This window comes from Dasypus novemcinctus, chromosome 22, assembly GCF_030445035.2.
Source record: "Dasypus novemcinctus isolate mDasNov1 chromosome 22, mDasNov1.1.hap2, whole genome shotgun sequence".
NCBI lineage: Eukaryota > Metazoa > Chordata > Mammalia > Cingulata > Dasypodidae > Dasypus > Dasypus novemcinctus.
In genome coordinates, this window is record NC_080694.1 from 13,227,554 (window position 1) to 13,254,129 (window position 26,576).

Here is a 26,576-nt window from a genome sequence, read left to right on the forward strand (position 1 = left end):
ATTGATATAATATATTCTTTGCTGTTACTTCAGAAATATTACAATATTACTATTATCCATAAGTAACATTAGTGGTAATTATCCAGTGTATCACCATATTCTTAACACTGTGTGTAAAAGGAGAATTTTCTTATATTTATACTATTAACCACAGTCTTGAACCACTACTGAAATTACTATGATAAACATTCTTAGTTGTTCTCTAGCATCACCTCCCATTCTCAACCCACATTTGTTCTCCTAGTAACCTATACTCTAGAATTTACCTCTGTGGGTTTACTCTTCATAGTTGGTTCATATTAGTGAGACATGCAATATTTCTCTTTTGGTGATTGGTTAGTTTCACTCAGCATAATGTCCACAAGGCATCTGATTCATGTTGTCATATGAATCCCAATTTCATTCCTTCTTACATATGAATAGAATTCCATTGTATGTATATACCACATTTCTTGTACATTGGTTTTTGGACACATAGGCTGATTCCATATTTTAGCAATTGTGAATAATGCTACTATCACATTGGTGTGCAAATGTCAGTTCGTGTCCTTTCTTTCAGTTCCTTTTAATATATTCCTAGTAATGGGATTGCCAGATCATACAGCAATTGTATATTCAGCCTCTTGAAGTTTGGCCAAATTGTCTTCCAGGAAGATTACACCGTTCTATATTCCCACCAACATTGATGGAGTGTTTCTAATTCTCCACGTCCTCTACAGCACTTGTAGTTTCAGTTTTTTCTTTTCTTTTTTTTAATTTTTAAATAAATATTTATTAGAGAAGTTGTGAACTTACAAAACAGTCATGCAGAATGGCAGAATTCCCATACGTCACCCCTCCACCAACACCGTACATTGTTGTGGGATATTTGTTACGATTATGAGAGAAGATCATCAGACTGTTACCACTAACTATGGTCCATATTTTACATTTGGTGTATTTTCTCCACACACCCCCTATTATTAACACCATGTATTAGAGTTGTACATCTGTTACAGTTCATGGGAGAACACTCTCCTGTTTGTATTGTTGACCACAGTTTATCTTCTACCATGTGTTTGGTTGTGTTACACAGCCCCGTGCCTTGTACCTTCCATCCAAAGTGTGAACTCAGTGGCTCTCATTTTCATCACAGAGATGCACAGTCATCAACCAAGTAAATTGTTCAATGCTTTCCTTAGTCCAAAAGAAAAAATCCCATCCCCCTTGTATTGACCCGTAGCCATCTATTTGATTTTACACGTTCTCCGCTATGGTTTTTCTATTGTCTATTCTAGCTCCGAGCTTACACTCTCCAACACATCCTTCCCACCTGGATGTTCCACGGTCGCTCCAATCCAACATGTGCAAGCCAAATCCATTATTTGCTCTCTGTTCTTCCCATATGACCATGCAGACACTGCTGGCCGATTGCCAAGCCAACTCCATGGCTACTTCATGAGGAAAGATTTTATAGGTTCTGTGAAATCTTGTTATACATTATGCTACAAATTACTTTATTTTTTTCCTTCTTTATTTTCTTTTAAATGTTACATTAAAAAATATGAGGTCCCCATATATCCCCCATCCCACCCACCCCACCTCTCCCACATCAACAACCTCTTCCATCACTGTGGCACATCCACTGCACCTGGCAAATACATTCTGCCATTAAAAAATATAAAAAATATGAGGTCCCCATATATTCCCCATCCCACCCACCCCACCCCACCCCTCTCACATCCAATGCACCTGGCAAATACATTCTGGAGCACCACTGTACCACATGGACAGTGGTCCACATTGTAGTCCACATTCTCCCCCAGTCCACCCAGTGGGCCACGAAAGGACTAAAATAATGGCCATTGCATAAGTTGTGAAATAGTATTTTATTGTACTTTTGATGTATATTTTCATTATAGCTAATGATGTGCACCATTTTTTCATGTGCTTTTTGACTGTATTTTCTCTTTGGAAAAATGTCTATTCAAGTCTTTTGTCCATTTTTTCATTGGGTTTTTTGTCTTTTTATTAGCGAGCTGTATAATATCTTTTTTGTTTTTATAAAAATTTATTAAGTAGATCATACATACAAGCACATATAAAAAATATAAGTGTATAGTATAATTGTGAACTTGCAAAACAAACAGTCATATCATCAAGTAGGGTCTCATGTACCACCCCTCCAACACCATTTTGTATTGTTGTGAAACATTTGTTACAAACTGTGAACTAACTATATTTATACTGTTAACCACAATCTTCAACCACTAATGCAATCAATATGTTTTACATCCCCTAGATTATGCTCTAGCTTCCTTTCAATTGACATTTATATCACAGACTTCCCTTTTCAGTCACAATCACATTTATGAACAGCTGTGTTAGTTATACTCACTATAAGGTGTTACCATAATTTCCACACTTTACATTTCCACACTTTTATAATAAACCTTAGTAAAAGTTCTACATATTTAAGCATCAGCTCCCTCTCTCAAACTGCATTCTATTTCCTAGTAACCTATACTCTAGAGTTTACCTCCGTGAGTTTAGGCATCATATTTAGTTCCTACAGTGAGAACATACAGTATTTGTCTTTTGTGCCTGGCTTATTTCACTCAACATTATGTCTTCAAGACTGATCCATGTTGTCATATGCATCTCAATTTCATTTCTTCTTACAGATGAATAGTATCCTGTTATATTTACATGGCACCTTTTCTATAGCCATCCATTTATTGATGACACTTGGGTTGTTTCCATATTTCAGCAATTATGAATAATGTTGCTCTGAACATTGGTATGCAAATGTCCCTTTACTACCTTGCTTTCAGATCTTCTGAATATATTCCTAGAAACAGGATTGCTGGATCGTACAGCAATTTTATTTCGGGCTCCTGAGGAACCACCAAACTGTCTTCCACAGAGGTTACAGCATTCTACATTCCCATCAACAGTGAAGAAATGTTCCTGGGTTTCATATCCTCTCCAGTACTTGTAGTTTTCACTTTTTTAAAAATCATGGCCATTCTAGAAAGTGTGAAATGGTATATCATTTCAGTTTTGAACTGCATTTCCCTAACACCTAGTGCCGCTGTGCATTTCAAGTGCATTTTTTGGTCAATTGTTTTTACTCTTTGGAAAAATTTAACACTATTATTCAACAATGTACTGGACATTCTAGCCAGAGAATTTAGGCAAGAAAAATAAATAAAATCATCCAAATTGGAAAGGAATAAATAAAACTTTCACTATTTGCTGATGATGTGATCCTACATATAGGAAGTCCTAAAATCTACAATAAAATTATCAGTGCTAATAAATTCAGAAAAGTGGTGGAGTAAATGCTCAACATGCAAAAATCAGTAGTGTTTCTATACATTAGTAATGAGCAGTCTGAGGAGAAAATGAAGAAAAAACTTTCATTTACAAAAGCCACTCAAAGTCTACTTTGCATATGGAAAAGGTAATTATCAAATTTATTGGAATTGTAAAGGGTCATGAATAGTCAAAATATGGGGACCTCATATTTTTTGAATGTAATATTAAAAAAATAAATAAAGACAAAAAAGGAAAATGACTTATTAACTGTAAAAGTCTATAAAAATATTAAAAAGGATTTGGTCTTTTATAATAAAAATAACTTATTTCTGATTAAAAAAAAAGAATAACAAAGTTGTAGTACTCAAACTTCCTGAATTTAAAGCTTATTATAAAACTACAATGTTGAAAACAGCATGGTACTGGCACAAGGATAGATGTATAGACCAATGGAATCAAATTAAGAATTCAGAAATAGATGCTCACACATATTTCAAATTGATTTTTTAACAAATCTATTTTATTGATACATATTAATAAACATACAATTTATCCAAAGTGTATAAACAATGGTATTTGCTGTAATCACATAGTTGTGTGTTCATCAGTTCAATCATTAGAGCATTTTCATTATTTCAATAATAATAACCAAAAACAGACAAACAAGAACATTCCTTACCTCTCAATCTCTCTCTGTTTCCCCCACAGTATATAGTTACTCTTCCTGGCAATTCTATAAAAAGTGTATATTTCAATGGCTTTTAGTACAATTACAATGTTTTATATTCATCATCTCAAAAATTTAGAACAATTTTATTACTCCAAAAAGCAAGACTCCATACACCTTGGCATTCCTTCCACAGACCTATATATAACCACTAATTTCCTTTCATCTTTATAATTTGATTTATATTTATATTTTATATAAATGGAATCATACAATTTGTAGTACTCTGTATCTGGTCTCCATTTAATATAATGTGTTTTTTTAATCTGATATTAACATTTTGTATGATTAACTTACATTTGTTCAGCTTCAAAGAAAAATGGTGTTACATATGCAATTCTACCATATTCACATTTCATATAGTATATTTATATTTCACATAATATATTTAGTTTATAATAGGACAGTTATATAATATTTATCCTTTTGTGTCTGGCTTGCTTCTCTCAACATAATGTCTTCCAGGTTCATCCATGTTGTCATATGTTACATGACTTCATTTCTTCTTATTGCTGCATAATATTCCTTCATGTGTATACTCCACAATTTGTTTATCCATTCATCAGTTGATGGGCACCTAGGTTGTTTCCAACTTTTGGCTATCGTGAATAATGCTGCTATGAACATTGGTGTGCAGATATCTATTTGTGTCATTGCTCTCAATTCTTCTGGATATATAGCAAATTGATTTTTGATAAGGCTCCCATGATCACTCAATTGAGAAAGAGTAGTCTATTCAACAATAATGCTGTGAGAATTCAACATCCAAATGCAAAGAGTGAAGGAAGACACCCATCTAATAGCATATACCAAAACAACTCAAAGTACATTAAAGACCTAAATATAAGAAAAAGACCTACAAAACTCCTAGAATATAATGTAAGGAAATACATTCAAATCTTGTGTTAGCCAGGACTACTAAATGGGAAAAAATATATGGAAAATCCATATTTGATAAAGGTTTAACATCAAGAATATATAAAGAAATCTTAAAATTCAACAGAAAAAGTCACAGAACACAATTTAAAAATGTGCAAAAGTCTTGAATAGACATTATTGCAAAGAGGTTATAAAAATGGCTATAAAGCTCATGTAAATATTCTCAATATAACTAGCTATTAGGGAAATTTAAATCAAAACCACAAGATACTTTCATTCCCAGTAGAATGTATACTACTAAAAGACAGAAAATATTAAGTGCCGGGGAGAATGTGGAGAAACAAGAACACTTATTCATTACTAGTGGGAATGTGAAATAGTGCAGCAACATTGGAAGACATTTTGGCAGGTCTTCAGTTATCTAAGTATCTAAGTATAGAATTATCATATGATCCAGCAATTCTTCTACAAAGTATATACCCATAGTAATAGAAAACAGGATCTCAAACAGACATTTTCTCACTGATCTTCACAGTGGCATTATTCACAATTGCCCAAAGATGGATGCAACACATGTGCCTATCAACCAATGAATGAATTTTTAAAATATGGTATATACAGGAAATGAAATATTATTAGCTATAAGAAGGAATGAAGTCCCAATCATGTGATAACATGGATGAACCTTGAAGACATTATTATTCTGAATGATGTAGGCCAGATGTAGTAGGGAAACTATTGTATAATCTCACTGATACAATATATTAGAATTAGCAAGCTCATTGAGTTCAAATCTAGAACATAGCCTACCAAGGGCCATGTTGGGGGTGGATAATTGGAGTTAATGTTTAATTTGTATAGAATTTCTGTTTGGCTTAGTTGTAAAGCTTTGGAAATGGATAGTGATGAAGATAACATAATACTATGAGTACACTTAGCAATACTGACTTATACATATACGAATGTGTTTAAAAATGAACATTTAGGTTGTGTATGTGTTACAAAAATAAAAATCTGAAATTAATAGATAAAACATAGGCTTGAAAACACAACAAATCCTGTTATAAACAATGTACTATAGTTCACAAAGCAAGTATGCAAATGTTCTTTCATTAGCTATAATAAATATAGCAGGGTGTTAATAATAGGGTGGTGCATTAAAAAATATATACCTAATATAAACTATGGACCATACGTAATAGTACAATTTTAATGTTTTTACATCATTTGTAACAAAATTCCCATACTAATGCAAAGTGCCATAAGGGGGATAATGGAAACTATTTTTTACAGGATTTTTCTGTAACCCTGAAACTTCTACAATTATTTTTTATAAGAATTATATACAATATAATTTAACACTAAGAAATGAAGATCAAATAAAAATTTCTGCAGATATATATGAAAGCTGAAATAATTCCTTCCTTACAGCTTATACCTTTTATTAGAAAAGTTAAACATAACTTAGCATCAACTATTTTCAAGAACAGTATTAAACCTGATAAGCAACAAAAATCAGACTAAATGTAACAAGAAATTAATGACCTTTCTATAATCAAACTTTCAATTATCTACAATGTCTTTGTACAAAGCTGGAAAATCCATGGTTTACAGGCATTTTATATCGAAAATAGATTTGCAATAGCAATTTCATATAATTACAATTCTCAAGAAATTCAATCATTAAAACAGTAATTAAGAGTTTGCAAATTTAGTATATTTTGCATAATTTAAAATGTATTGGGTATACACTGAAGTCTGAGTTTCAAAAGCAATTAGTGTCCCAAAAGAAGTACCAACACTTAAACGGTAGTATACTCAGTGTGATTTTGCCCTAAAAATTAAGACTTTTGATAATGATAGTCACATAATTTCTGAGCTATCAGGTGTGTTAACAAAGCCATTATTTGGATGTTTATGTGTGTCTGTGTCTGTTTCCTCACTTAAATTATAGGAAACCAGAGACCAGAGAGGATTTTTGTTGCAAAGCTTTTATAATTCCAAATGCAGAAATGAGCTACACTGAAAAAAGAGATCAGTGCTAAAACTTGTAGTAAATATCGGAAGTCATTAGTTTTCACAGCATCATCTGCTTAAAAGTTAAATCATCTAGGCATATGATTTCCCATCAGTGTGTCTTTTTAAAAGGCATGATGTTTTCTTAGGTTTTATTTGTTTTTCTATAAACAGTTAAGGATCAAATTTTTTTCCCCAAAGGGACTGAAAGTCATTTTTTATATAGCATTTTGCTTATTTGCTCTGTCCTGCATTTATACCCTGTTGCCATTAGATCTTTTTTTTTTTTAATGGCATGTAAAAACGTATGCAAAAACAAAGCAAGGTCACAACAGTAATGGAAAAAATTATCAACACTTGGAAAATTTGGAAAATGTAACATGAAATGTATGTGCTAGGGAGGGAGGGAGAGAAAGAAAGGGAGGGAGTGAGGGAGGGAGAGAAGGAGGGAGAGAGGGAGGGAGAATATTAACAAACCCAAAAGAAAAAATAAAACATCTTCTTTTTGTCAGCAAGCATATTCAAAACAAGGGGCAACAGTGGAGGCTGAGGTTGCTGAAATGTCCTGGTATTAAAAAAAAAAATCCTACTTCCAGATGCCTTGATGAACCAAACCTGTCTGAGAAACTTTTACAAAATACACATTGTACGATGTTCATGAAACCCACGTGGTATTAGAAGCTCAGCAGCTTCAGAATTACAGTTGTCCTGATGTTCCAGCATCATCTAAGGAATATTCCTGTGTAAGTCTTCCACTTGCAGTTCCCACGTGTGCTTATGGATGGGATTTTCGGAAAGGTCTGTCATCTTCACAGTCTGTAGGCACGGCTCGGGTTTGCACGCCTGAATCACACTCATGACTGCCACGTGTTTTCCTATTGAGTCCACAGAACAGATAAAAATTAATAGAATATTAGCCAAGGAAAGTGTCCTAGGCAATTCAGCTGGGCACGGGAGGAGCCAGGAATTCAACCTAGATATGTTTGACTCCAAAGCAGTCCAGGTCAAACCTAACAGCTTCCACTTGGAATCCAAGACTCTCAGGGTGGAAGGGCCCTCACAGGGGAGGGAGTGGAGAGGGAAGGCCCACGCATCCTCTGGGTCTCTTTAGCTTAAACTTCACACTCGCCTCCCAGGTCAAGCCAGTGTCACTTGCAGCATTCTGCACTTCCTTATGGCTCCACTGCGATCACTGACTGACTGGGAAATTTATCTGTGTCCCCACTCACACCCCACCTCAGGACAAGTCTATCTGGTCTCTGCTGCAGCCCAGTGCCTCCCACACTGGGGCGCTGTACTGTTAATGAACATTGATATGAGATGGGGTTCAGTGCCTGTCATTAAAAAAAAAAAAAAAAAGCGGGTTCCTCGGATCGTTTATGTGCCGGACAATGGGCCAGGTGCTGGGGAGATAACTGTCCTCCTGGGGTTCAGTCTGCCAGGGCTTTTCCAAGTGTGACCTCTGCACCAACAGCATCAGAGATACCTGGGAGCTCCTAGAAATGCAAATTCATCGCCCCACCCATCCCTACAGACTCAGACGTCCTGCATGGGGAGCTCTGCCATCCAGGTAAGGCTCATGCGGGCTCACGTGAGCACAGCTGGGGTACCAGAGGCAAAGGGTGAGCTACAGCCTAAGGCAGTTCCCTGAAGGAGCCTGCAGGAAGGTCCCCCTTCCCAGGGCTTAGGGAGCGCTTCCCTCAGGAAGAGGTTTCCGAGTTGAGTCGCTAGGGATGAAGAAAAGTTTCTATATACATTCCCATATCTTGCTTAAAAAGTCTCCTCCAGTAACTTGGGATAGGGTTTGGCAGGGGCTCGGCAAGGAAGGAAGAGGACTGGAGAGCAGGGACGGCGAGGGCAAGGCCCGGGGTGGGCAGCCCGGCCGGGCCCTCTGGCGGGCACCGAGGAGCAACCCCGGGCTTGATTCCAGCTTCGGCAACCTCTGAGAGCCCCGGGCCCCGTCCTGCGGTTACCCGCACCAGGCCGCGCACCGAGAAGGGACGCCCGGGTCCCGCGCCTCTCCTCTCCCCCGCCCCGCACATCCCGCCTCCCCCCTGCCCCGCACCCACGCGGCTCCAGCTCCAGCTCCAGGCCCACAGCGCCAAGCCGCGGGGCGCAGTCCAGGGCGCGCTGCAGCTGCTGCGCGGGCACCTCGAGCAACAGTGATTGCGGGGGCTTCACAGACACCGAGCCCCGCGCCTTCATTCTGCTCCTTTCTAGATCCTACAATAACGTTCCACTCCACAGATATTTAAGGTTCAAATACAGTTTAATTATTTGCAGGAAAAAAAAGGCATGGTATTTTCTAGTTTTATGATCTGAATATACAAACAAATATATCCTAAAGTATTTTCAAAACGTTGATTCATAGCTTCTGGAAAGTTACAAACTCAATTTATAGTCATTCTACTCTTAAAAAGTCTCTCTGCTCATGTTGGAGCCTCACTACAGCAACGGAATTCAAGATAGCAAGGCTCATCATGAAGCCTTAAATGGAATGATCTGCAAAATAGAATATTTTAAACCAAGTAAGACTTATCTTTTTGTAGCTTAAAGGATCGATTACAGCATATTTTCACATAAACCCCTGCTTATTATGGAACTAGCACGTTTAAAACATACTCCAAAATGATACATGAAGTCTGCTGTTTCAGGTAATCTCCTAAGGGAAATGGTTAACATGATTGCTTGGTCACAGATAGGAAAAAAAAAAATATCTTCCTGTTAAAGTCTCATTTTTATTTTTAAATGAAATTGTCAGACATTTTCTAAAACAGGTTTACCTTTTCAAAGCAGTAATGGAGAACTAAGATAAAAATCATGAATTTCAATTGCTAAACTTTACTCAACGTTATTACATGCACCAAAATTACACATATCTTTTCTGTATGAACTGTTAAAATAATCTTCTGGGTCCTTGAGTTACTTGCTTTCTCCATCAGAACACAAACACAAACCAAATAAGCAGCTTCCCTTAGGATGCAAATGCTAAATTTAAAATACTGGGGAGGGGGGATGAAAGAAAAAGGCAGAGACATTGTATAGACAAAAATCTAAATTTTGCAGAAGGTTTTTGTGTGTGTGACCTGCATATGGGGGAAATTTGTATACACTAGTGAAATTAACACTAGTTATAATGTTCCGTGCTGCTCAAATAATATGGAATCTTGATCCAGGTGTGGCAATGGTGTCACTGTATGTTTCTTCCTGTGTCAGCTCTATAGTTTGCTGCTATTTAAGAACCCAGAAGTTGTAGAACTTTGCTGCAACTTTTTTTCCATTTGTGTTTCAACACAACTCAAGCAAATTGATATTCAGCTCCAGCTTTAGCAAGAGCTCACTGAAGACCAAGAAGTTTTGGCTGAGTTTTTTTGTTTCATCTTTTCTCTTCTAGATCCTGATCACCCCCAGAGGCAACTTCATTATCTTCTTTCTCTTTCTCTTTCTCTTTTTCTTTCTCCTTTTCTGGCAGAAGTTCTAGCCCTGGTATTAACTCACAGATTTTTGGAGGATTTCTGGAAGGAGCTCAACATTGGGTCTTTCCATCTGCTCAACCATCTGAGAAGGCATCAAGGCCCTGGGTCAACTTGTCCAGGCTTTACTTAACTCCCTTAGGTGGTGGGGGGGCATGGTTGCCTCATCCCTGTTTGCTCTGCTGGTTTCCATTACTGACTCCTGGAGACAGCTCAGTTCTTCCAAAATAGGCTCATCATAGCATCATGTTGCTAATGTTGCTGTGGCTGTTCCTCCCTGGAAACTTCTGGATTTTAAAATTCTTTACGGAACTCATCTAAATTATCAACTTCTTCTCCTTAACTCCTTTTTCTAAGGTCTTCTGGTACAGGCAATGTAAGGCAACAACTAGAGATCTTGAGTAGTCTATTATTCTGCAAAGACTGAGCAGGTAAAGAGAAGTGTTTCCACTCCTGCAGTCTCTTGCCACATCATCAGTTTCTTGATGGGTGGAGTCAGATCCAAAGTAATAATTATATCAGAATAATCACTAAGTTGGGCTCTAATTGTCTTGCTATCCAATTCTTTGACACTGCCAATAATAATTCTTCTTCCTCTTGACAGAATTATCAATAGCTTCCAGAGCAAATGCTTCTTCATTTGGAACAAGTGTTGTCTGATCAGTCATAGATGGCATTGATCAACAGGATCCATGGAATCAGGACTAATCAACCCGTCCCATTGATATTATCATCTTCATCCATATCGTCATGTGCAGGCTCTTCTGGCAACATCACCCCTCCCTCAGAGAGAGCAGGGGGATGGTCAAAGATAAGACAATCATTATTACTAATAAGTTTGCCATCTAATATACCATCATCATTTCCTCCTCTTAAATCTTATTTTGGTCTTCATATTCTGGATGGTTATTTCTCATTTTGATTGCTAGTGGTCTGCTCAGGGTCAAGTAAGAGGTTAGAAAATCTCCCCCTTCTAATTGTCATCCTCAAAAGCACTGCCTTCTCTCATTATCTCATGGCCATCCATTCCAAAGTTGCCAAATCATTGTTGTAGGATATTGATGCTCCCTACTTCTTCTCTCATGGCTCTCTCTTCTACTCTACTCTGGTTTAGGCTGAACAGCTGGGCCACATTGATGTCATCTAAGTGAGGCAATGGTTGATCAAAGTCATGAAATTCTTCAGGTAAGGGAATGGCATTATAAGCTGCTTCCTGATTTGCCTCAGGCAGGTGGACATCATCTGGCTGAAAAGTCAGTTTTATCTTAGTGAATGCCTCATTACAATCTGCAGGGAGAATTTGGCTTTCCGTGATAGATCGGAACTACTTCCAGGAAGAGATGTCCTGATGTTAGGAGTGTCATGTTCACCTTGGGACAGATGACACTCTCCACTCTGTTCGCTAAATTACATCCAAACACATGGGTCTTGGTGAGCTCCTTACCCCTGATGAGCCACTAGCCACAGCCTGGCTGAGGGGCTTTGGGAGGGGAAAAGGATCAGGGGAGGAGGCGGAAAGTGGGCAAGTCCTGGTACAGTGTAGCTTCAGACAGCTCTCTCTGCCCCGGGGCCACTGCCCCTGCTCTTCCTGCACTGACTTAAAAGAACTCATCACTATATCCATATCCACACTTCAAGAAATGTTGAAGGAGTCCTTGGTGGAGAAGGATATGTGTGCTGAAAATATTTATCTCTATAAAGGACTGGAAGGCATCAGAAATGATAACTAGATGGACAATTATATAAAGTTGTTTCCAAATTATTAAAATCTTTGTACATTTAAGCAACTGTTGGCACAGAAATATAACTTTATATAACCTTATATAATTTGTGGTTTTTAACACACCTATTATTTAAGTGGATAATGGATATATTACTATCCAAAGTATAGTATTGGAAGATTCTTATACTAAAGCTCAAGTTGTATATATCAAATGAAGTCAATCTATGGTGTGTTATACATGCATACTTATAGTAAAGTGACACCAACATTTGATAAAGAATTATAGCTAGCACGCCAACAAAGGAGATGCAATTCATCAATAAAAAATGAAAGCCTATTATCAGACAAAAAAACTCCATTATACTAAGTGAAGGAGACTAGACACAGAGTACTCCAAATTGCATGTTTCTTTTTATATAAAATGTAATTATAAATCAATTCATAAAGAGGAAATTAAATTAGTGGCTATGTGGAATGATAGTGGAATGATAGTAGAATGATAGTGGAATGATAAAGGGTGTAGAGTCTTTCTTTTTGGAGTAGTGAAAATTTTTCTAAAATTTCTGAGATGATGACTGTACAACATTGTGATTATACTAAAAGCCATTGTTTATACACTTTGGATAGATCATATAGTTTATGAATATATCTCAATAAAACTGCTTAATAAACAAATAAATAATTGTGTAAGAATAGCGAGAGATAGCAGTTATGTACAGCAGGGGAAACAGAAAGATTGAGAGGTGAGGAATTTTCTTGTTTTCTTTTTTTTATTATTATTGAAATAATGAAAATACTTTAATAATGATTGAAGTGATGAATAAACAACTATGTGATTAGACCAAATACCATTGATTGCATACTTTGGATTAATTGTATGCTTTATTAATATGTATTAATAAAATTGATAATAAAATGAAGACCTAGCAGGGGAAATACAGAACAAGGAACAAATGGGGCCAAGCAAGTAGCAATGTGATACAATTAAACCTAAATATATCTATAATTATAATTTATTAAATAGTCAAACACCACAATTGAAAAGGAAGAGATTTTCTCATAAGATTATGTGCCCAACCCAAATTTATCTTGCCTTAAAAAATGCACGGTAAACATAAAGAAACAAGTATGTTAAATATATAAAACATTAATAAAAATGTACAAGTTAGCACTAACATAAATTTGACTTCAGGGCATAGGTTCTCTTAAGTTAAAGGCGTTAATTCCACAGTAGTTAACATGATATTAACAAGATAACATCAAAATATGAAACATTTCTCCATCAAATAACACAACCTCAAAATAAGTGAAGCAAACTAATAGAACAAAAAGGAGAACTAGACATCCGAACAATTATAATAAGAGATTTTGGACCTTCCCTCTTGCTATTAACGTCTGAGGTCAAAGATCATATTCTCTATGGGTTCTATATTTCAGATATCGTGAACTTGTAACCCAATATATGGTCATTTGTTAAATGTTCAATGTGCTTTTGATAATAATACAGTTTGAAATTTTGTGGTATACTGCTACAAATATCAACTGGGCCAACTTGGTAACTTGTATTGTTGAAATATGATAAGTATCTTTATTTTTATCTGATGGTTTTATCTGTTTTTGTGCACCACCTATTAAACTGTTTGAATACAGCACCCTTTTTATATTAGTCCATTTTTTCCTCTTAATTTTGCTTCATATATTGTCATGCTATGTCATTATATGTATAAAATTTTCATGCCATCTTATTCAAGGAATTTTTCAAATTAATATTTTAAATTGTAAACGTAAAAGGTAAATGCATATATTTGCATTAAGGACTTGGCCTCCAAATTAGATTGGGCAAAACCAGTGAATAAGTTGTTTACGGTATAAATTGCTTTTATGGGAAATATATAAGATCTATATTTAGATTTATTTCACTGCAATTATTTTAAACTGTATTAATGTTCACACATTACTAGCTACACAAGGCATTAATACAATTACAAATATAGATAATATATAAATGCATAGCCATATATTTGGGGTATAGTACTATTTTACAGCAAGTGTACTGCAATAAAAAATTTCACACAAAATAGTTTGAAAACATTGTATTTCATCAATTATTCACATCATCAGACTGTAATAATAACAATCTTAGAATTAAAAGTAGTGTTATTCCTGCTTTTAATTAGTGTAAAAGTATTCCCAATTCAGGGACCAAGATATTAAATACTGTAATATGAAATGTTGCTATGTTTTGGATATATTGATTCACTATAGCTTTTTTGGTTTGCCAAAGAACTGCCAATGCAATGTACCAGAAGTGGATTGGCTTTTATGAAGTGTATTCACTTCATAAAATCACGTAAATCTTTGGTTCCAAGGCCATGCTAAGACCAACTCAAGGCACCATAAAGGGGGCTTTTTCACCAAAGCCAGCCACTGTTGGTCCTGGAGTTGTTAAAACATGGTAAAGCAAGATGACTGCCAATCTCTGAGAGGTCTCTGCCTTCCCTTTCAGAATCTACCATCTCTTGGAGCTCAGCTGTGAGCAGTCAGGCATAGGGCTTATCCTTTTCCAGTCCTCCTATATTGGTTTTGACTTTTCTGTTCATCCCCACTTCAGCTACAAGCTATCGGGTATATACCAGGACTGGTCTTCTCTCTACTACTCCATGGGCCCAGCCTCTTGGGGCCTTTGTGTTTAAGCAATCCTCTCTCACATTGCAGAATCAAATATGCCAGCTCCCTTTTGTCCACTGTTTCTGTGAGTCCATTTATATCAGAGCCAGCAAGGGAGTGGGAGCTCAACCTGCATTTAACCTCACTGACTTAGTTTGATCAAAAGCCCTAGAGCAATATTATTAGTAATTTAATCAAAGTCCCCTCAGTTGAATTAATGCAATCAAAGGGTACCACACCCAAAGGAATAGATTAGTTTATAAACATTATTTTTTTTTGGTGTTCATAAAATAATTTCATACTGTCATAATGGCTAATTATTTTTTCACCCACAAAGATTGCTGTGCATACACCAGGCATTATTGTAGGAATGATGGGTCCTTATATATGAAAAACCTGTAGGAAATTCTACCGATAACCTTCTGTCTATCATATTATTTTTTAATATAGTGTAACAATGTAACGGAATTTTAAAAATTGAAATGGAAATAATTTAATTTTATGTATTCTTGTCAAAAGAAGTTGAATACCTACTAATAAATAATCTTAATCATAAATTTTCTAAATGTGCCACTGAAAAATTGTTTGTCAATATTTATTGGCTTGAGCAAAATGTAGTTATTGAAAATCTATTTTTCTGCAATATGAAAAACAGAATGGAGTATCATTAATCTAGCTTACCAACCATATCTTTATCAATTCCTTCTGTTTTATATTATTTACATTCTAAGGATATTTTAAATTTATGAATAAATACATTATTATCTGTTTTATAGTTGCATATAGCTGGCAGCATTAATATATAACATTTCTTTCTAGTATTCTACAGATTTAAAAGAGATAATTAGAAAGAAATCTTTTAGCATGTAAGTTTTAGAAAATAGCCTTAAGCACTGATGTTTCAGGCATCAGTGTATTGGCAAATTTTGGAAGGTAAACTCAAAAAAAGTATGTTTGTTTTGTTTCTATGCAGTTTCAGTAAAATGACTATTCCTTAGAATTCACTTAAGTTCTCAACAATTGAAAATAGGCAATAAAGTTAATTTTGCATTTTGCAAATAACCTCATCAACATGGGATTATCTTGAAATAATTATCCTAAGGCTTTCCCAAACACAGCTTTCTGCTCATCATTTTCCTTACAGCCTCTTTTATCTGCTTGTTTCTAAGACTGTAGATAATTGGGTTCAAGAAAGGAGGGACTATAGACTAGAACACAGATGTGATCATGTCCTGAATTGTGGGTGAGGCGGGTGAGCTGGAGGTTGGCTTCATATACACAGCAGCAGCTGAGCTGAGAAATACGGTCACCACAAGAATATGAGGCACACAGGTGGAAAAGGCCTTTCCTTGCTCTCCTCTGGTTGGAAACTTAAGCACAGTAGAAAATATGCGAATATAAGACATGGTGATGAAAGCAAAACAGCCACCATCAATAACAACTGCAAAGATAAAAATAGAAATTTCGTTGCTTAAGATGTCAGAGCAGGAGAGCTTCAGTAGAAAATGCATGTCACAGAAGAACTGATGGACCACATTGGACTGACAGAAGGGCAGCCGAAAGGTGTTTCCAGTGAGGAATCCTGCAGAGAACACACCACAGAGTAGGGCTGCCAGTGTCATCTGGACACAGAGCCAAGGGTTCATGATCACAGAGTAGTGGAGGGGCTGGCAGATGGCCACATAGCGGTCCCAGGCCATGATGGTGAGCATTAGCAGCTCTATATAAGCAAACCAAAACAGAAAGAAGATCTGAGTTGCACATCCTGCCATGGAGATTGCTGTGTTCTCAAGCAGGAAGATGACGCATGCCTTGGGTATTGTCACAGAAATGCGCAGAAAGATTTCTAAGGAAAAAGAACATGGGGATGTGAAGTTTCTTATCCAGGGTGGTTACTGTGACAATGAGAAAGTTGCCCATCAGGGTTGCCAAGTAGATCAGAAGGAATAGCATGCTGTGCAAGACTCTGTACTCCCAAACTTCAGAAAATCTTGTAAGCAGGAATTCTGTTACAGTGGTAGAATTGGGCATCTTTGAGGACTGTGCTTTGGACATCAAGAAATAATGGAGAATCAATGTGAGAGAAAAAAATTAACCTGAATATATTAACATAGTGTTGCTTTAAACTCCTTATTCTTGTTGCTTCTATATCTTACTTCCAGGGGAGAAACAAATTTCATAGAGACAGACAGTAGATTACAGCTTACAACAAGTATGGGATAGGGTGGGAGAAAAATGTATTGCTTAATGAGAGCAGAAATCCTCTTTTAAGTGATGAAAATGTTGAGATTTTGATGATGGTGGTACAGTATTTTGATTTTAAATAATATCAAATGATTGTAACTAATATAAAATGATTAATATGGAAAATTTTGAGTTGTATATATACTGCAATAAAAAAGTACAAAAATATTGTTTATGAGCATGTAGCATTTGGTTAATTTTCATTACATAGTACCTACTTGCAAAACAATTGGTATAGTGGAAGATTGAGTTAATGTAGGTAAGGTCTATATTTATCAACTCATTAGAAGTATTCTCTAAGTGATAACACTGAATGTTATCATTAACTGATCATCAATCACAATCTGGATAAGTATAGGCAGTTACTGTTGAATGAGAGCCCCTCCAAATTTTACATGTGGTTGTAATCCATTACTTGCCCACAAGGTGGAAATTTGTTTTTTTCTCCACTTCCTCAAATGCAAAGTTTGATACTGATTTCACTTTGAAATTCTCTTAAGAATTGCCATCTCTGATGACTACATTCTTATTAGCTACATATGTCTCTGCCTTGCGTCTGTTAACATGTACTTTTTATTTTGACACTGGATTTAACAAGAAACTTCCCCCTTAAATATTTATTAAACCTTTTGTAGCTTGTATTTGTTCCTTTCTTAGCCAAGATCATATAAGCAAACAAATGAATGATATGAACCCCATTTTTTATTTAGAATTCCCTATGAAATTTCTTCACTCTTATTCACATATTACTTACTCTAATTCTCAATATAACCCTGAAAATTGAGAATTAATATATACAATTTAAAAGTGCCAAGACTAGTCCAATTACAGTTCAAGAAAATAATTTTAACCCATGGAAATGTAGGAGAAAGGACAGGCATTCAAAACAAGGTTTATGTGGGCAGCTAACCTTGAGATATGGCATATTTCCTTCATCAGCTCTCCTGAGCCTCCTGAGTTTCACTGTTTCCTACTATACCAATCCCAGCCCCTCATGCCAACTGACCATTTACTTGTATAATTCATTCACAACCTGCCAAGTACTTCTGGAGGCAGGAGAGCGGTGTTTTAAGATGTTTAAATCACTGTGATACAGAGCTGAAACATCACTCCATTGATTTCCGACATATTGAATATTAAATGCTAAACAAATACCTTTCAAACTAATTTCCCTATGATTCCATATTTCCACATTTCCTATCCATATTCCCTATATTGTCTGACTGTTGCAATTTAGGAAAATTTATTATGAGCTGTTTTCTAATCCTTCTAATACAGTAAAATATGTTTCCCAGGCTCTTACAAATATCAACATAGTTTCATATCTATTTAAATTTCCTGAGATATCCTATTCTAATAACTTAAGTATACCAATAAAATATTGCTATGCATTTTCACTCACTTTTCTCCCTTATCTACTATTTTATAATGAACAGAGTAATCCATTTCTAGGACTCTAGTCTTCATTCTCTCGCCTCTTGCACTGATGCCATTTCCCACTAAATGCCTCTTTTTCATTCTTTTCCACGTTTTTGAATTTAAATAAATGCTTAGGTTTCCCTGTTCAAAATATGTATTCTGAAATTCTGATCCAATAATTAAATACCTTGTTTTTTTTTCTGTAATATTCTTTCATTAGCCTTTTTCAAACAATGTTTTATTTTGCCTTCTCTGATTTTTATTTGAAACTTAGCAATCTGACTTCTCTCAGCGTGTAAGCTTCTCTTCCGATAACATCCACCTCGAAGACCAAATGAATGTTACTTCAATCTTTCGCTTCCTATATTTCCTCAACTCTGTAGTGTGTTATAAGGATCTCCACCCCTGGCACCACTTCTCTAACCTACATTGACTCCCCTTTATAGTGCTTTAGTCACACATTTCATAAAAGATATATGGATGTAGGGGACAAAGTTTCCTTTCTCAATAGTGATGTCTAAATTGTGTTTTCTTATGATCTTCCAAAGTTCATAGTTTAGAATTCGCTCCTTCTACCTTCTTCTCTGTACCTTTTTTTACCTAATCTACTCCATTATTCTGCTCTCATTTAATGCTCTACTGCTATATCCGTCATTTCCTCTTCTTTAAAGTCTTCATTCTTTTTTCCACCTTACCCTTTACACAGATTGTAAATCATTATCTTTAATAATTCTGACAAGTCAGTAAGATGAACACTTTATTATTCTTAAGTTTATTTCTTAAATAAAATTCCTTGAATCATTTAATGATGTAATTTATTACTTTCTGACTTCTGGTAATATATCAGTTGCAATAATCTATTTTCAAAACATATCACACTACTTAAAATTGATTGAACTTGATAATGTTTTGGACCTTCACCAGTTTATTATAAAATACATTAGTTCAATCAGTGAGTTATTGGACTTAGAACAACTTAGAAAGACTTTATGGCATCATAGAAATCTGTAGGAAAAGGTCTCCAAGAAATATCTCCAATAACAACCACCACACTAATTTAATATTAGAAAACATTTCAAAATGAATCTGAAACTGTTACAAAAATCCTTAAAACCCATTCCTTTGGGAGTAGCTACTGGAGAATGGCTGTACTTCTGCTTACCATTTGTTTCAGTTTGTACTATTTGAAATTTCTATCTAAGGCCATTTTATTACCACAGATATCTATGCTAATATTTTGCAATAAAAAAATTCCTGGGAATGATGAGTTTGCCTGAAACAGGTAGATTGAATGATTTTTTTTATTCAGGCAGTCATTAAATTCACCACAATCAATCTTCAGAGTTCTAGAAAATAAGAAAAATGACTGCTAGTATATTTACTTGCAGCTTTTGATAAGTAGATATTATTTGTGGAAGTTAGTATTTATTTAATAAAATTATGCAATAGAATAACATGAAATGTGATGCTTTCTGTGATGTATAAAATATTATGTTTTCCCATAAACCAGGAACATATTTCAGAACTTGAGTAAGGTATGACAGAATTAGATAGTTTCCTACTACATGTTTAATTATCAGACCACTACTACCATATTATAGAAAAGGAATAGGATTCCACAGTTTGAATACTTTACTTCACAATCACCAATTTTAGGTTTCTTGATTGAAATTCCATGTGTCAAAGTAGTCATGCTAAAAATTCATGGACTTCAGGGGAAGCTATGTTTCTGCCTCAATTCTGACATTTTCTTGCATTGCAGCTCTAGGAACCTCTTGAACATCTTTGAAAGATGGTTTCCTTATCTACAGAATTTTCGATAATGTCTACTTCATTAATTTAATATGTACAAAATATAGCAAAGACAGGACTCAAATGGTAGCTATGCTGAAGAAAAACTAAATAAGAACTATGAATCACTGACAGAAGAATTAAGCATGTGTTCCCTTCAGCACTTACAGATTTTCCATCTTATTCTTATAGGACTATGATTTTTAAATAGGCAAAGAAATGGAAGAAAAACCCAGTATTCTGCCTTTGCTAATAGAAATTTCTCTTAAAATTAACATGAGAAAAAAGAAAACTTTTGAACTAATTTTTGAATAGGCAATGACTGAAATCATTTGCTTCCCAATAGACTGGTGCACAGTAAAGTTTTCCTAGGGTAAGCAGACTATTCCATGGTTCTCATTACTCCAAGTGAAAAAGCAAGTTAATGACTTTTCTGCAAAGACATGAAGAGTATATTCCATTCTGAACAATTGTAAGAAATATTTTGGTCATTAAAATAGGTATTCATGTATTTTTTCACCCATCCTTCCATTTAAATTTAATGTATTTATAATTAACTCAGTATTTTTGGAATAATAATATGCAGAAAATTGACTGTAAGCTTTGTGGATGATTCAGTAATAATTGCCTATATATTAAGGAATCTTTAGGATTACTCCTGCAATATAAGTCACTGTGTATACAATTTATGTTTATGATAGAGATTCACTTATTTGTTTTGAATATATAAAATACCTGAATATATAAAACAGAGCTTGGCCAAGCAAAGAAAATAGGCAAACAGGTGTAAATATTAACTAAATAGCAATAATATACACAAATATTTCCAGTTTTTAAGGTAAAACAAAACTCACTAAAATTAAATGTTTGCAGAATTTTTAAAAAGCATTTTGCACACTGAAACCAAGGGCAACAAGCAGAGCTGCTCCTCTCCCTACCTCTTTTGCTCACATTGGCTCCATCTGGTGCTGTGTTATCCATTCACTCTGCACTTTCATTAAGAGTTATCAGTGCGGCTGGAATGAGGTTTCAATATGATGAATATAAAGGTATTTGTCTTGTTTTGTGAGCATCCTCCTTATTTATGTTTTGTATCTTAATTTAATTACAGTCTCACTCAGAAAAAGTGAGCAGTGCAGGAGAGTTTTGGGGGTGATTCATGGAAGAGGTAAAGATGAAGAAAATTAATAACACTAAACACAAACAAGTTAATAGTCTTTTCTTATACAAATAGGAAATTCTGGAATTCTGGCATGATCCAATCCTATTTTAGGTGGAGGCAAGCATGAGGGGGCATTTATAATTGAGATGACTGAGATGGTGGCAAGAAACATTGTTTTATAACAATGTCCTCCATTCAGGTTTAGTTAAAAAAGTGTGGACATGAATTAGAGAAATCCCCTGGGGACTCAGTCCTTGGCATCACTAACTGCCAGTGCCCAGGGAAAATGTGAAGGAGATAATTGCTCCACTTGGTAAGGAAAGGGGTCCTAATTAGAAATTGTGCATAAACCACTTTTGTCTATTAAGAAATATTAATACACCTGAAGCTGTGTATATCGTATGGATCCTAGAGAAGAAGGAGCAGAGGAGAGGCCCAGACCCCAGCCTCTGTTAGAGGCCTGGAAACCAGGTTCTCCTCTCCTCCTCAGCATGCTCCTCTGAAACATGGGGTGATTTTTCACTCTCACTGTTGAGGCCAACTCATGGTATTTGTTTAATGGGCAAACAGCCAATATGGAATTGTTCAAATGTTTACATCAAAGAATCAAATATTATTTACCATCCTGGGGTCAAAGGCCAGCACAGTGATCTCTGAACTCTGGGGCCATGGCACTTCATGGCACTTCTTGTGACTCAGTTCTTTATCTGTCAACATGTTAGCATCAGTGTCCACCCTCAGGAGCCTCTTGAGAGTGTGACACATGGAACTGGAAGCATTTGGAAAAGTACCTGGTACATGGTGCATATTAGGAAGTGTTATGATATCTGTCCTTCATTTTTGACAATAATGGTCGAGTTTATCAGTCAGATACTGTCAGGAAAGCACAATCTGTTTCATGGTTCTTAAAAGTACCACTTACCTTGCTGTCATTGATTTCCAATTTAAATTAACTGTGCTCACACAACATACGCACTATAATTTTAAGTCAGTGAAATATATTGGTTTTCAGGCAAGTATATGATTTGTTTTGAAACGTGCTCAAAAGGCACTTGAAAAGAATGTGTATTCTATACCCTGAGACATTAATTTACATATGTACTTATTAGAAAAATTAAGATAATTATATACTTCAAGTTCTTTATACCTCAACTGATGTTTATTTTAATTGTATTTAAATCTCCAATTATGATTTTGGATGGTTTAAAATTCTCCTTTGTGTTATGTCATTTTATGTAGTATATGTTTAGATGCTATGACCATAAGTGCATATGATTTTGGAATTATTATGTCTTTCTATTAAAGAGAATTTCACAATTTCTGCCACCCATATATTTATCCTTTCAGGATTCTTCATTCCTTCTTGCATCTAATGCAGTCTGAAAACTTATACATTTTGTAATATTAAACTTTGTTTTAGAGAAGTTTTAGATTATAGAAAATTTAATTAAATGTATAGGGGATTTCCATATAACCCCCACCCACCCACACACATATTTTCCACTATTATTAACATTTAATTAGTATGGCACATTTGTTACAATTGATGAATCAATATTGAAGCATTGCTACTAATCAAGGTATATAGTTCACATTATGGTTATAACTAGCACTGTACGATTTTATACACTTTGTCAAATACATAATGTCATGTATCTGTAATTACAGTATCATGCAATACAATTTTAATGTCTTAAAAATGTGTTGTGTACTATTTATTATTCATCCCTTCCCAGCCCCTCTGAAACCATGCTAACCCCTAATTTTATATCTATACTACAAGTTCTTCTGTTACCACAACATAATAACTACAATAAAAATAAATCTAATTTGATCTGCGGGCACACTACTACCTTATGTTTGCTCATTCCGCAGCCTTGAGGAATTTGGAATGATATCTACTCTCACTGCTTCAGGTTGAGAGGGTCTTAGATATGTGGGAAATGGAACTGTTTTACTTGCAGTTGTAGATACTCCTTAATTTGGGGGATGAGAATTGTCCATCACCATCATCACTTTGTTATTTCTTTCAGAGCAATTCCAAATAACTGGAGAATAGGTGTTGGCTACAAAGCTAATGAGATTCAGATTTCAACCAGCATATGAACAATCCAAATATTTATGTCTCTCAGACATATATTTAGTGGGTATAGTGATAATTATAGGCTCACTTAAAAGGAATAGAACCATGAGTAAGGGGATTATAAATGAATATATCTTATATTGCAGAAATAGATTTTCATATATTCCCAAATAGGGCCTTCTGAGAAGGTATTCATTTCATGAGGCTGTTTGTCTTCCTTACAGTGTCTAGATGTTCCTAGAGCTTTCAGAAATTCTTTCATTTGGGACTTTGTTTACTGAGACAGTTACTGAAATCTGCCCGAGATCTTCATAACTGTAACCTCCTGAAGAACCTACTGACTCACTTTGATACTTCTTAGCCATAAAAATTCTTTTGTATTTAATGTTTTCCCCTTTTGCTCAGTCTTTTTCCAAATGCATTGATGTTTATCACTTTGACAATAATCCCTTAGTGCCAGGGAGCCTTATCCATGGGAGTCATGTCCACATCAAGAAGAAATTTGGTAGATATTTGCTGAGTTTGGCTTGGAAAGAAGCCTTGTTTCAGTACCAAAGAGGTTTTCAGTAGGTAACTATTACACATTAGTTATAACTAGGCTAAGTTTCATTTTTACAGGACTAAGTTTCATAAGCACAAGCATTAAAATTGTGGGTTTGGCATATTGGCCTGTTTTCATTATTAAACACTGCCTATATATTGCAAGGTTTTTGCCATTTTATTTGAGAAAATAGTAGAACTCTTGAGGACAGGGAGTTTAATATTTTGTTTCTATCTATCTATAAAGAAACATATCTATGACAACATGAATATATTCATATCCCAATGAAGAATATTTTTGGTGAATTTTTCTCCTAATATCACCCTATTATCAACAACCTTTAAGAATGTCATATTTTGTTACAGACCCTGAAAGAACACTCTTATAACTGTAAACTTAACCACAATCCTTGGCCACTCCAGAGCTCCATAGGATGTAGTCACCTGTTTTACCCTCTAGCTTTCCTTTAACAATCATGGATGGCCCAAAACTTTCCTTCTCCACCACATTCACACTTACACTTCAGTGATGGTAATTACATTCTTACTGCTGTTCCACCATCACCACTGTCTATTATCAAAATGTTACACTCAGCTTTATTATAATCTCTCCTCAGATTCATTATCATCTCTCCTAACTCTGCTTCCTTTCCTTCTACATCCAGGATATTGAGTATAATTTCAGAGGCTACATCCTCTCAAATCTGATAGGAAATAACATTCTTCCTTGAGTTCTTTTATGCTATTGCTTAATTCTAGAGAGATTGATGTAGACCTGCTGGGTTTAAGTGTAAATTGCCAACTCCTGTTCCTACAGCAGTGGTTATGCTTAGGACAGCTAGAAGAGGAATGGGGAGAGGTACTGTCCTAGGCATAAGCTCACAAAGAAAATATAGGTAACAATAAGACAAGCATATGTCAACCAAAACACAATTCTTTAGAGAGCCATTCTTTTATCTTACAGGCACATTCATCAACTGTTTAGAAAATCAATTAAGTTTCCTGAAACTTTCAACATATTCAGTATCCTTCTGCATACGATCTAGATATAAGAGATATTGTTAAATTCACCAGGTATATAGGTACAGCACTTTATACTAATAAATGCACAAGTTCTTATTTGAGCTGCAGTTAACAGATCTAAGTTCCAGGTTTGCAATACCATACATGTTGTCTTCCTATGGAATAATTATGTTTGTTTAAGGTTTAATGATATTACTTTGGTAATTATTGCTCTACTTGGTATGTCCACACAGTCAGCATGCTTCGACACTAGTGATCCTAAAGAGAGGCCCTAGTGTTTCACTGGCCTGGTGCATACCATGCTTCAGGACTATGAAACAGAGCCAGTCTGGAGACAATATCATTGTAAATCTGGTCATATTGAGCCATTGTTGGCTGCTGCAGGAGTCCAAAACTGGATTGTACTGTCCACCCACTTCAGGATCATGTTGAGATGTGGTTGATACTTTCATTGTATTAATGGCCAGAGTGACCACCTAGTGAATAACTCAAAAGGAGAGGGACCATGCAGAGTATTTGGATCTGTGTGCATGCACAGGAGAGTTTGACAATACTGAAGTCTATCCATTTGAATTTTCATACACTTTCTAAATACTTCCAATGTAATATAAACATCAAATGAACTTAGCTATTTTAGCACTTTACATTTTACTTCTACACGTTTTCCAGGATTACATTAATTAGCAGGTAATTTACTTTGACAGTACAGAAGTAACTGCTTTCTTCATTATTTTATGAATGCCTAAGATTGCCAATGAATCAAGATTATCTTTCCCTTAACACCACATTAACATGCAGATTGAGGTGGCCTCCAACAGGTTATAACTTTTTGTTATTGTTAGGCCTCAAGGCAGGGCCTTTATGGATAAACAGAGATGGTATAAAGAAAACTTCAACACAAGTTAGGCAAACTCACATTTATTACATCTGCAGAGGAAAGGAGCCAAGGTCTGTCTAAAGTGACTCAGCCCCCACTCCCAATACTGCAGTTTCACTCTTGCTTAAACACCCAAGTTACTACTTAGCATTTTCGTTGATTTTGCATTAGCGTTTATGCACCTAGGTGAACACACATAGCTGGTTATATAATTGTATGATTAGTATGATCAAGAAATCATGCTTGCCTATACATTGCATGATCAAAAAGGGGGCAGATATATATGTTCATGTTTAGTATTTCAAATATTTCCATAATTTAATTAGAAATGCTACAGTTCATTTATAATATTGTTGGCCTTAATACTGGTCACTTTCTGCTCTATTGATCAATAAAAATGGAGAATGTCAATTTATTTTATTTCATTATTTATTATTCCCTGTGTTTTATCTTCCTTGAAAAGATGATATAATCCCACTTACCTCATAAATTCACAGACATTTTTATGTTTACTGAAAATGTATCATTCAATAATATATGCTTAACCTATTTGTCTTCTGAAATTTAATATTCAATAATACACACTTCATCTTTGCCTTCTGAAATTTATTATATCATAATATACATTTAACCTCTTTGTCTTTGTTTGCCT

General features: G+C 35.3%; 1 pseudogene; it reads right to left on the reverse strand.

Annotated features, from left to right (window-relative positions):
• Positions 1–7,316: 7,316 nt before the first annotated feature.
• Positions 7,317–16,485, reverse strand: LOC101438419 (double-strand-break repair protein rad21 homolog pseudogene; annotated as a pseudogene).
• Between the last annotated feature and the right edge of the window lie 10,091 nt (positions 16,486–26,576).